We start from the raw sequence: 13,280 nt of genomic DNA, 5'->3' as shown, positions 1-13,280 counted from the left end.
TTACTATGACCTACATGCCATCCGATTGGCTGAGCAAAGTCATGTGGTTGGAGTCATGTATTTGTGATGCGTCCAATGGCAGGAAATAAGTGCAGGAAATTACTAAATTCTAGTAAAACAGATTTTACTCTGGGTTACATACACAATAAACTGGAATAAATCAACCATAATGTCACTCTCTGAGGATGCAATCTCCAGGTCAGGACCCTGCTCTCCTTCTTCACATTGGCAACAGTAAATATTTAAGCATAAATATTCCCCCAGAGTTTAATCTCAGTTACATAACCTCTTAAAAAAAAAAGACCCTAACCCTAAAATCCTACCCTGGCCATATTATCTATTCTCAGTACTCCTAGTTACACCAACATAAAACTGGTTTAAATAAATTCATTAACTACAAAATTCTACTGGGAAAAGCAAAAAACCCCAAACTGCCATATCAGCACTACAGAACAAATCACATAGTGAATGGAGTTGAAGCACCAAACTTTTAATACTAATCAACCATATTTAATGATGAATATTAAAGGACAATTATAACAACTCACAGATACAGATAGAACTTAATCAACAGAAAAATATTTCAATTCACTAAGATGGTCTTTTTATACCCAGTGTGACTTAACTGTTGCCAAAAAGTGTTCCCCCAGTTTTTTTCTTTTGAGTACGACTTTTCCAGCCTTTTGTTGCACCTTTCCGACTTTTTAGACACGTTGCTGCCGTCATACTCAAAATTAGGTAATGCTTTTTTATAAAATTTGTATTTTTTCTGTTTAGATATTTGAAGAGTTCCATTTTCTATTGTGCATAAAAGAAGTTTTCTTTATGAAATTAAGAAATCATTGCATTCTGTTGTTCAGATTTTACATCCATCCATCCATCCATTCGCTACCGCTTATCCTTTTCAGGGTCGAGGGGGGTGCTGGTGCCAATCCCAGCTGTCATAGGGCGAGAGGCGGGGTACACCCTGGACAGGTCGCCAGTCTGTCACAGGGCTAACACACAAGGACAGACAACCATTCATACTCACATTCACTCGCACATTCACACCTAGTGGCAATTTGGATTATCCAATTAACCTATCCCCACAAACTGCATGTCTTTGGACGGTGGGAGGAAGCCGGAGTACCCGGAGGGAACCCACGCAGACACGGGGAGAACATGCAAACTCCACACTGATGTTGGAATTGAACTCAGGACCTTCTTGCTGTGCGGCAACAGTGCTAACCACCGTGCATCCCACGGTGGTTAGCATCCCAATTATCTTATAATTGGTTTTCGATACTGATGGAAAATCATCAGTATTGATGGAACAGTCCCTAAGGAACTGGCATGTACAGAACTTTAAAATGGATCAGTTCAGACATTTTCTGGCTCCACTTAGCTCACTGTGGACAACTTTCCATGAGAACAAAATAATATTTTTTTATTTTCTTTATTTTTTGCTTTTGCTTTGCTCCTACTGACCTGATTTAATAATATCCTCTGAAAGGAAAGTCTAAATGTGGCACTATGGTAAATATAAAGACATCAAAAATCACTGATCAATGGCCATGAGTACCATTCACAGAGAGTTGGGGAATAGCTGCAATCACATTATAAGATGACCATTGATCAGTGGTCTTTGATCAATGGTCATGAGAATTTGCATAATTAAGATTAAGGAACTGACCTCCCAGCCCATTGTTCCTTCAGTGGGCTGGTTTCAGCCATTATGCAAATATACTGTTTATAAGATTGGGAAAACCTGCAGTCAGCTGAGTCTGAAGAAGTCACTTGGATGAGTGATGAAACATTACTCCCACTGAAAAAGCTACATCCAGATGAACAGAATCAACTTTTGGAGGCCATAGTATTCCAACATGATAACAACCCCAAACAAACCTTCAAGAAGATGAGTGCCTTGCTAAATAAGGCACATACAGCAATCTACGTGACCTGTCAATCACGTAGATTGCTGTATGTTTACAGCAATACATGTCTGTAAACATATATTGCTATGAGACAGGATAAGCTGAAAAACCTAAATGCGCAGCAGAAAATACAGGAAGTAGAAGAGCTAAAGAAGAATCTGACATTTCAGCAGACATTTTTCACCAGAGCAAAATCACAAAGTGCAGCTGTTGTGAAAGCAAGTTTCATTTTAGCAGAGCAGAGAGCCAAACCTTGGAACACCTCCTGTTATCCTGCTATAGAACAGTAGTGTCACGGTCTGGCTGGCAGACCGTGGGGATATGGGGGAATGAGGACCCAAAACGCATGGTTCTGCGATGCAAACAGTGCACTTTATTTACAGTGAAGGCAGCAGATGCACAATAAATCCCCTTTGCTCCCTAGACTCCCGTGCTCATGCTCCCAGCAGTTGTGTTTCTGCACACCCTGTGCGTGCTGCCCTTCTGGTCCCTCGTTCCACCTGCAGGACAATAACAGAAGCAGCCGTTAAACACTAAACCCGCACGCACGCACGCTCCTCCTCCTCCTCCTACTAATAACAACAATACTAATAACAATACTAATAACAATAATGGTCCATCCTGCTCATGGACCCCCGAGTCCTCCAGAGCCGGGTCAGGAGGTAGAGATTAGACAGGAAATGGCTAAAGTGGGCTTTGATATTGACAAAAATATAAAAGCTATTAAGTATGGACTGTTTAAGGAAAAAATGTATGATAATAAAAGTCGTCTTTTTTGGCTGATCATGTGCATTATCAACCCCCACGTTTGGAAAACAAGAGCCAAGGTGGTCATAGAACAAAAGATGATCGGCAGTGTGGCTGTTTGCAAGAACATTTTTGCAGATTTGAGAAGGAGGAAAACTCTAGAACAGAAGAATAATAGTCCTTTACCTTGGGATCTTTTAAAGATATGATTAATTTTAAAAAAGGCTTGAGTATGGTTTTGGTGTTATTAGTTGGTATTTATCTGTGTTCTTGTAAATTTACACGTGTATTGGCATGTATTTTTGAAGTAAATATTGTGTGTTGTTTTATGATATGTATTGCCATGAATTTGGAAAAAATATTGAGAGCCAAATCAGCCCAGTCATTTACCGAGTTAGAGTTTCTAAATAGCTGCATGATGAAGCTGTGCGATGTCTTGTCTCCAGACAAAATGCAGATTTTGGCAAAAGTGAGCCTGAGCAGAAATACGATTGCTGTTATTTTGTGAGATGGCCACTGATTTAAGAACACAGTTGTGTGAAAGAAGCAAAGACTTTATTGCATACTCTCTTGCTGTGGATGAAAGTACAGACATTATGGACCTTACACAGCTGGCTATCTTAATCCGTGGAGTGGACTCCAATTTGTTCGTTACAGAGGAAATATTGGACATTAAATAGACGCACGGGACAACAAAAGGAAAATACATTTTTGAAAACGTATGTCAAAGTGTAGCGACATGAAGCTGCCCTGGGACAAACTTGTTGGAGTTATAACAGATGGAGTGGCGGCAATGTGCGGTGAAAAAAGTGGACTACTTGGCAGGATGCGAGTAACTGGTGAGTTAACAGCAGATCACTGCATCATGCACAAGGAAACGCTGTGTGGTAAATTCCTAAAAATGGAGCATGTAATGAGTAACGTAACGCAAAACATAAATTTTATCCAAGCTAAAGGTTTAAATGACCGTCAATTTCACTCTTTCGTGCAGGAAATAGATTCAGAGTCCTTATCATACAGAGGTTCGTTGGCTGAGTTGGGGAAAAGTTATTTTATAGAGTTTTTGAGCTCAGCAAAGAAACCTGCCAGTTCATGGACATGGCATGTATGATGTGGGAAGGCATTTCAAGCCAAGCTGCTCCTATGGGAGTCACAAATGCACCACTTGCCTCACTTTCCCCGTTGCTAAGTAATGTTGAACCAAGTCGGCGCAACAGTGTTCCCAAATGAGCACTTTTCTGATAAACTGAGCGCACTGCGCACTGAGTTCGCACAGCACTTTGGTGACTTTGGAGCAGAAAAAGACCATTTTGAACTGCTTCGCAATCCATTTACAGTTGACGTGGAAACTGCACCTGTGCAGATTCAGATGGAGCTGATTGAGCTGCAGTGTAATGGGACACTCAAGGCAAAGTACGACACTGAAGGGCCCGCACAGTTCATTCGTTCCATACCTGAAGCAATACCCCAGCTCCGTCTACAGAAATTTTATTTGTTTCCAGTTTTTGTTTTTGTTTTTGCATCATGTTCATATTTTGAATTCGTATCATTTCACAGGAGATACTCTTATGAAGAGCAAAACATTTTATTTATTTTTTTATAAAATGGCATAATAGCAACAAAATCTCATTGTTTTGATTTGTTGTTACTTTACCGTTTACTTAAAAGCACAATTTTCATTTATTTTTACTGGGGTTTTGGCAGCATGTTCATATTTCTAACTTGCATAAATTTGACAGGATATATTTTTATGGAGAGCAAAACATTTAAAGTCAAAGTTAAAGTTTAATTTTTCTAAGTTTATTTATTCTGGAATAATATTTTTGTCTGTTTTTATTCATATTTATGTTTAAAAAACGTTGTTTTAGTGTGTTCAATAAATGTTCATCTTGTTTGGCCTGGACTAGGGATGCACCGATACCGATATCGGGTATCGGCCTCGATACCACATTTTCTAAAGTACTCGTACTCGTTAAAAGTCCCCCGATACCGAGGACCGATACCACGGTCTGAGACCTGTCTATGTTTGAGCGGCATGTAAGGGGTTAATCATAGGCGCCAAGTGCCCGCCCCGGCTGCAGCTCAGAGCGGGGAGAAAGCGAGGCGAGACATATCAGCTGTGTGGAACTATTTCAAAGTGAACGAAGACGAGAAAACAAAGGCGGACTGCAAATTGTGCTCAGCGAAATTGTCCAGAGGAGGCTCTAAAGGTAGCGCATTTAACACAAGCAATTTAATCAAGCACCTAAAATCCCAACACAACGAGTACAAAGAGTTTACCCACGCTTATTAGCACAGAGGAGCATAGCTGATGCTATAGCAGTGGGACGGAAAATAGTTGGGCATTTTAAACATTCCGCCTTAGCCTCCTCCCGCCTCGAGGACATTCAGGCTCAACCAGCCAATAAAGAGACTGCAGCAGGACGTACAGACGCGCTGGAACAGCACGTATTACATGCTCCAGTCCCTCATTGAGCAAAAGCGAGTGCACGAACTCCCTGAGTGAGCAGCTACGACGCACTAGCCTCTGATGTCATCCCAGCTGTGACTGTGCTAGTGAGACTTCTAAACAGAGAAACAGACGAACAAATTTAAAATTCAATTTTTTTATAATTATTTATTCTGTAATATGTTGCATATAACATGCTTTTCATTTTAAATAAATGTTCTTAATTCCAAACTAGTCCCTTGTTTGTTTGTTTTTTGTTAAATTATAGGACTAAAGCTGTTACCTGCAAATTTAAATCATGTTTTTATTAAGTACTCGGTATCGGTATCGGCGAGTACTGAAATGCAAGTACTCGTACTCGTTTCCAAAAAAGTGGTATCGGTGCATCCCTAGCCTGGACTTAAAGTGCGCCTTGAGTTTCGGCCCCCTGTGCAATAGAGTTAGACACCCTTGATTTAAGCTGGCTGAATTACTGCAGGGGATGATGGAAATTCAGTGGCTACTTAAATAAGAATTATTATTAATATTATTATTAGTAGTAGTAGTAGAGGTAGTAGTAGAATTTCAAAAGTAATACATCAGATAACAAGCTCAAGCAACAAACAGACATTCATGTCTTGCATTTTTCTAAGAGGATAACAGAATTTCCAGTAACCATCCAAACAACCGTTGAAGAGCACTTATGATACATTAAAATGTAAAAGTATTTGAATTCACAGCAACCACTCAAGGCTGATGTTCATGCTGTGTGTTTGAGATATTTATGTAAAGCGACTTGAAAACAGCAGTAATTGCAGTTGATAGATGTTCATAATGTATCTGGGAAATCATTTCCTCACAATCTCGGGTAAAATCAGGATGTGGGTAAATGCTTTTACATGTTTGCATCTTTAATTTCAGCATACTGAGATTTAATAAGTGCTCCATCAGTAGAGGGAGTGAGGCCCTGTTTGGAAAAGGTGAGAATGACAGTGATTTCTTTTTGTTGTTGTCTACTGTCTGTCTATCTGTTCAGATCCTGTGTAAGTTCTCCTCACTTCTTAAATCACTTTCCATGTTTGTTCCTAGGTTTCTGTTGTGGACTTTGTTTGGATTTGCTTGGTCCCACTCGTGCTGTCCTGACAGACTTTGTTACCGGGTCAAAGGTAAGTGTTTTCCAAATTGCCTTTGTGTTCTCGACATCTTCACCTCAGTTATCTAAGTAACATCTACACTCTGCCGCTACCTGTTAGTGCTGATATTTGTTGTACCTCACAAGTATGTTTGAAAATGTGTACAACTGTGCCTTGATATTTAGCCGTTTAGTGACCATCATCAGAGCAAAGATTGTCTTGGCCAACTAAATCACTGGCATTGTTGGCAGTGACTGTCATGTTTATGAACAGCCACTCATATTGTGTCCGCATTAAATCAGGAGACCACTCTGTCGCTTCTGTAGAGTTGTCACTTGGCTGCAACTGAATGTCCTGAGCTGAAGTGGGAATGAAAGGACACCAAAGCATCACACCACAGCATAGGTCGCTCATTCTGTATCACCCCGTTCGCCCAATGTTGAGTCTGCTCCCTGCCTGCGAGACATGCTGTTCACAAGTCGTCAGTCAGCTATAAACAGTACACCCAAGCAACATCAAGCAGAGGCAAAAAGAAGCCAACACAAAATTGTAGTTCCTTCAGTGGCCACTGGAGGATAGCCCCAAATGTGAGTGATTCCTCATTTAAAAATATTTGTATTTCACAGCTGAAATAAACAAAAATTAATTTGTATATCTGATTTTCCTCTTCATACAAAATGTTTTGGAATCTTTTGCTTGCTGATTTTTTTATGCAAAACTAAACTCTATAAATATGTCGAGTATGTCAAAATAATGTTTTGTCCACAGACTCAGGACAGACTGTGGACTCAGTTGTTTTATTTTAATTATTATTATCTTTTGATTTTGGGTTTATTCTGGTTAAGACTTTCTAGTTCTTTGGTTTTGGTTACTGTGCTTCCTTGGTTTAGTGTCTAGTCATATCTGCCCATGTCTTCCCTTTGTTCTCTGTTAGTATCGTGTTTCTGAGTTCTGTCAGTGTATCTTTCCTCTTTTACTTTGAAGGTCCGTGTCTGATGTTGGCGTGTTCAGTTTGTGTCCTCCCTGTCTCGTCATGTTAAGTAGGTTCAGCCATGTCTCCGTCCTGTGTGCAGTTTCCTCGTTTCCTTGTCCGAATGTGTTTTTATAGTGTGTGTTCTCTTGTGCTCGTCACTGGTCTGTCTGTATTACCTCTGCATATCGTCCCAAGTTCCACTCTGTGTTCCTCTGCAAGTAATCCTGTTTAGGGTTTGGATTCATTTGTTAGATTTTCCCAGTTTAGGTTATTTCTTCTCTGTCCTCAGCCTCTCCATTTCTGTCCTGTATGGAAACAAAGAAACACGCAAGTTCCTCACAAACTACAAAAGCACAAATATCAAGTCATTGTTAGTTCTTCTGTATACCTCTCTGTAGCTCTGTGCATTTCAAAATCCATTTCCCTTTCCTGTTCGCTCAGGTGATGTGGATTAGCAGTTGGATTAACAACTTCATTTTAAACATCCTGCCACAGCGTGGGATGTAAGGAGCTCTCTGATTGGTTGGTCAGATACAGGCTGTCTGCCAGCCTGGATTTTTCTAGCTCATATCTTCGGCCTGCTAAGAAGCGTGTGTGCTTGTACAAAGGCCGTTCAGCCTCGGTATTTACACTCGGCTCACACGGATATGTGAAGGATGAATGGACCCTGCAGCGAAACGGAGAGCCCAACCTCTGACTGAGTGCCTGTTTATGCAGTCTGACCACCTGTGAAGGTAACGTGCTAACATGGCTAACGCTAGCATCACCGCCCCGTTATTTTAAGGTCATCTTAGCTTATGAAAATTTTACGTCGGAGCTGTACGAGCTAGCTACGTGTTTAGTAAGCTGCTGTGCTCTTCACAAATAAAGCTGGAAGCAGCTCAGACTATTAGAACCAGCACTGAGGCCTGTTACACTTATACAGTGTTAGAGCAATGGCTGCAACCTACAGCCTTTAAACTAGTGATTAAAATGCTGACAGTAAACTCGTCAGTCCAGATGTTACCACATTACTTTGTGATACTTAGAGTTAAAACAACTGAGACAGGCTGATTCAAATAACAGCTGTAAGTTCTCTCATTCCTTATATCAAGACTGGAGATCACACTACTGATTTCAGTTCATTTAATATGTGAGTGCACAGATTCATTCTCAACTGGACATAAACGATGATCAAAGGTTGTATATATGATGAAGTCATCAAATCCCAGCCTCTAACACAGTGCGCTGAATCTTAGCTTTGAATGTCCAGTATATTCTAATCAGTGCAATTTAAGCATTCACTGAACCTACAGTATCTAAACCTGTGTGGCAAATGTGTGGTAAAGACACAGATAATGAAATGTAATTATTAATACAATATACATCATGAGAAACAAAAGCTGAAATTGATTCAGTTTAGTACTTTTCTCTGTATGCTCTGTGATTATAAAAGCCTTAAATTCTGTGATATATACTGTAAATGATTTTCACAGAGGTCTTAAAGTAGTTAAATCACTGCTTATAGTCTGGTTTAGGGCTGGGCGATATGACCCAAAATTCATATCTCGATATTTTTTAGCTGGATGGCGATATAAGATATATATCTCGATATATATTTTTTAAAGCCATAAAGTAAGAACAAAAAGAGAGTTCTTAGTCAAAGCTGTGTCCCAGATGTCACACAGGCATTTTATTAACATAGAGCAGATGTACATAAAATTTACTCAAAAATAAATTATGAGCATTTATTAAATAATGCTCCATAAATAAAAGAAAACAATGTTGTTTTTGTGCATAACAAAAAGCTCACAAATGTGCAGTCAAAATGTAAACTAAAAGACGCCGAGCACAAAGACAGATTTCACAGCTGCTCTGTTCCCAACTTGTACTGCGTGACTGACAGCCTGGAGTTTGTAATCCGCTTCGCAACCACGTCTCTTAACAGGTGCCATTTATGGTCCTTATACACAGTAGGGTAATATTACGTTGAAGCACAGTACGTATCACTCCGCGAGGCTCAGCCGTAATGCTCCGACAATCCATCAAGCGGTGCAGCTCCGTAGCTTACCAAAGTCGTACTAAAACATTTTTTGACAGATTGCTGAGCGCCGTGTTCCACATAAAATCGGTTCGCAGTCATCAAGCACAACCAGAATTCATACATAAGGAGCGCTGTCAACTTTTGAGAAAATGAAAGGATTTTAGTCCGTGCAGCACCTCTGGGCTGCATGGCGTTAGCGTGGTTAGCTCGTTAGCGTGGTTAGCTAGCTAACACGTTGACGCCGTCCAGCCCCACGCACGGGGCGATGCGCAGTAACTCGTTAACGGAGATTTGCCGTGTCCATCTTGTCGCTTCCTGCAGGTGAAGCGATGGGGGAGGAGGGGGAGTTGTGTTCAGTGAAGGAGAGGCGAGGCCGAGTAACGTTGCGTAAAGACGAAAGTGGACGAAAGAGAGGCAAACTTGCGGCTCTGCAAGTATAATTATAACGTAACATAGACTATATCGATATAAAGGATATGGTCACATCTTATATCTCGTATAAAAATATATCGATATTTTTTAAAAACTCGATATATCGCCCAGCTCTAGTCTGGTTGTTTATATTTTCACGTTTTTGTGTCTGTAGGGCTGTTTGATGACGATTTGGACTCCTCTGGGAGATGAGGACACACCCACATCTGTTCCATACTGCAGCCATTGATGGTGTTACGGCTCTGAGTCAGCTTTGGGGCATCAGACGCACACACTGGAAATTGTAGGCAGATAGCATAGGCCTGTGGATCGAGTTGAATGAGCCTCATTCATTAACATAGGCACAGCTGTAAGAACCAAACTGGCCATTGTACGTAGATCATGTTTCTGATGATGGCTTTTCTATGAAAACTAATTTGTTTGTAAGAACAATAGTGAATGAAGCCCAGTGGTGTCTGGAAATGTTTCTCTGCCAGTGTATTGATACCCAGTTAACCATACCTATTTTAATGTAGTGGACCTTTGATATTAGGTACCGTGATATAATATGCGTAGATTATATATTCAGAGTCTTAACAATTTTACATTGCAGATCATTATTCTGTTCCATAATTTATAGACACCGCTCTTGCTGATTGAATCTCTGCTCAACCTGTTACTGACCCTTTAACCTAACAATTTGAGAACTTTTCCCCTGCTGTTTCTTTGTAATATTACACAGTAAAACTACCAACTTTTTGTGCAATGTTTGTGCCACCATTTTTAAAATTACCTAATAGTTTTCTTTTCTTAAAATCGTACAGTTTCTCAGTTTAAACACATGATATTTTCTATCATTAGCTGTGAAAAACATTAGTTGGATTTATGAGATAATTCCAAATTTGGATTCTATTAACATTTTACACAACGTCTCAAATCTTTTGGAACTGGTTGTAAAAAGTGTCCATGTCGATGGTCCTGAGCCACATATAGAATTTCAAAATCTATTCAGCCACAGATTTCAAGATGTGGGCAAAAGCTTCCAGAAGTTCATACAGTCACAATAGCAACATGAAAGAACAGGGAAGTGGGAGAGACCTCAGTTAAGTGCTCCATCAGAAGAGGCAGCTGGGTCATGTTTAAGAAAGGCAAGACAGCTATGTTTTTTCCCTCATCAAGCACAAAAACTTTCATGGCAATTTCCAAGTTCCCTTCATGCTGCCATTTACTTTCACCATGATAAATGCATCCACTTTAGTCAATTACTGACATTATCAGCTCTACTTAGGTTACTGGGCAAATATCTTAAAAGGACATTAAAATAATACTTTTCCATTAGGCATCAGCATATAATGTTGGTTTATCAACAGCAACAGATGTCTTATACAGGAAAGGATACAATAACAGTTGAATCAGTTGCAATATGATATGAGATGGCATCATTTGCACACCCCTTGAAGAATGGTGCATATGTTTGACAAATTTCACAACCATTAAATGTTAGAGACGACTCTGAAAATGAGGTTATGTTCACTTCTAAAGTAAATACGTCTGCTTGTGCTCACAGTCCCTACATTTCAAAAATCAGACAATAATAAGACAAAACTGCTAAGTGACACAAGAGGCTAGGGCAGGGGTGTCCAAACTTTTTTTACTGAGGGCCACATACATAATAATATAGGAGGGCCTGGGCCACTTACTAGAAATTAGGTATATAACCTTAACTTTAGTGTATTAAAGTTAGAAAAATCACTTAAAAGTGGTCGAATATGTTATATTGTTGAATATAATTAAAGACAAAACTGCCTTCATCAAAGCTTTCCATAAATGGATCTTTATTGATTTATTCAGAAAAAGCTTTGGTAGCTCATTCTCAGAACAGCAGCCTCAGATTTCTTCTTAGACAGAAGATTTACAGCACAGAGAAAAAACAACAAAGGGGAAAATGGGACGGGTACATTTCAAGTTTGTTATTTAAGTTATTAGGGTTAGCAACACACCTATTAACGTTCGTTTGAAACCGTTATCAACATTAACAGACTGAACTGGACTTAATAGCAGGAGTGCATATAATTTTAGTAAATTATTCTGGAGTATCAGCTGCGCTGGGTATGTAAATCGGGCCATCCAGCCGCGGTGCTGATCGTCACTCGTGCCAAAAATCCGGACAAATGATCAAGGAGCAAATCTGCATCAGATGAGATCAGCTGATTTTGCGTGTGCGTGCGCTGTGCACAGCGGTGTGTACTGTGTGTTAACAAGAAAAGCGCATATAAGAAAGTGGTGTGCAAAAGCAGGGTAGTGACAGAATTGATGCGCATTATTGATACCGGTATTTGAAGCATGTGTACCTGCACATTAACACACGGGTACTGTCCACTCCCTGCAAAAAAATAGCAGCTGTGCGGCGTCTGTGGCATCGGTGCTCTCATCGCATGCGATGGAGTAAAAATCAAAAGCACAGCTTTATCAGACAGTTGCAGTTTAATGGTGGCTGACAAGTCTTCAATGCGTCGCACAACTGTATTTCTGGACATGCTGACGTTGTTGAAGTCCTGCACTTTTTCCGGGCACATTATTTCGGTGACTTTAACGAGGCCGTGTTTTATGAGGTCTCCATCTGAAAAAGGCTTGCCATGTCTTGCGATGAGTTGGACGACCTCATAGCTGGCTATTGTAGCCTTTTCCTGGACCTTTTGAGCACGAAAAAAATACTGTTGCTGACCCCGCAGGAGAGCTACCCTGTGCTTTAATTTCTGCTCTCTCTCAGCACCAGTGTAGGATGCATAGGCCTGATGTTGGGTTTCATAATGACGTAGTACATTATACTCTTTCATAACTGCCATAATTTCAGTACAGATTTAGTATTTAGTATTTATTTATTTATTGTCATTGTCAAGAACAATGAAATTGCGTTTGGGGCTTCCATACAACCCAAAAAAAAGAAGAAAATAATAAATACCCCTTAAAACCCAAGTGTACATATCTAACCCAGTGTGACTCCAATGCAATAAGACAATCCTTAGCAATAATGTTCGTAGAAATTCAGACAAAGACCTGAGAAACATGACAAAAGATCAAACAGACACACTTCCCCTTGAATTCTTTGAAGAAATATTCACTCTCCCACCATGTCTGAAATTTTCTGCATTCACTTTCTACCTTTCGCTTCTTTGGTTCTGCCATGTTTAGTAACTAACTTGGGGTAAATTTCTTCTGTGATTGTCCTTTTTGGTGGAGCAACTGCCTTGATCAACAGTAGCTCCCCCTGGTGTTAAAACTAAGAAGTGCAATACACTCAAGCAAAAGTTGAAGTGCGGGCCATATTCTATTCTATTTATAATATTAAAAATGGATCGCGGGCTGCAGTTGGCCCGCGGGCCGGAGTTTGGACACCCCTGGCTTACAGGACGGAAGAGAGCACCCTGACACTTTGGTGCCGAAGGAACCATCTTACCCTCAACGTCACAAAGACAAAGGAGTTGATAGTGGACTTCTGGAGATGTATAAAAGCACACACCCCCATCACCATCAACGGCGTTGCTGTGGAGAGAGTGAGCAACTTCCATTTCCTAGGTGTACATCTGGCGGAGGATCTCACATGGTCAGTTCACATGAACAAAACAGTGAAGAAGGCGCAGTGTAACAGCAG

General features: G+C 40.3%; 1 long non-coding RNA gene across 1 annotated transcript; it reads right to left on the bottom strand.

Moving 5' to 3' along the window:
- Positions 1–2,180: 2,180 nt before the first annotated feature.
- On the bottom strand, positions 2,181–7,702 carry LOC143419973 (uncharacterized). Its single transcript, XR_013099998.1, has 3 exons — positions 7,583–7,702; positions 7,371–7,499; positions 2,181–2,413 (listed from the first exon to the last, which is right to left on the bottom strand). It is a non-coding gene; the product is annotated as an uncharacterized LOC143419973 (long non-coding RNA).
- Positions 7,703–13,280: the final 5,578 nt, after the last annotated feature.

The sequence above is a fragment of the Maylandia zebra genome, linkage group LG8 (assembly GCF_041146795.1).
Source record: "Maylandia zebra isolate NMK-2024a linkage group LG8, Mzebra_GT3a, whole genome shotgun sequence".
NCBI lineage: Eukaryota > Metazoa > Chordata > Actinopteri > Cichliformes > Cichlidae > Maylandia > Maylandia zebra.
This window is presented reverse-complemented; position numbering and strand designations above follow the sequence as displayed.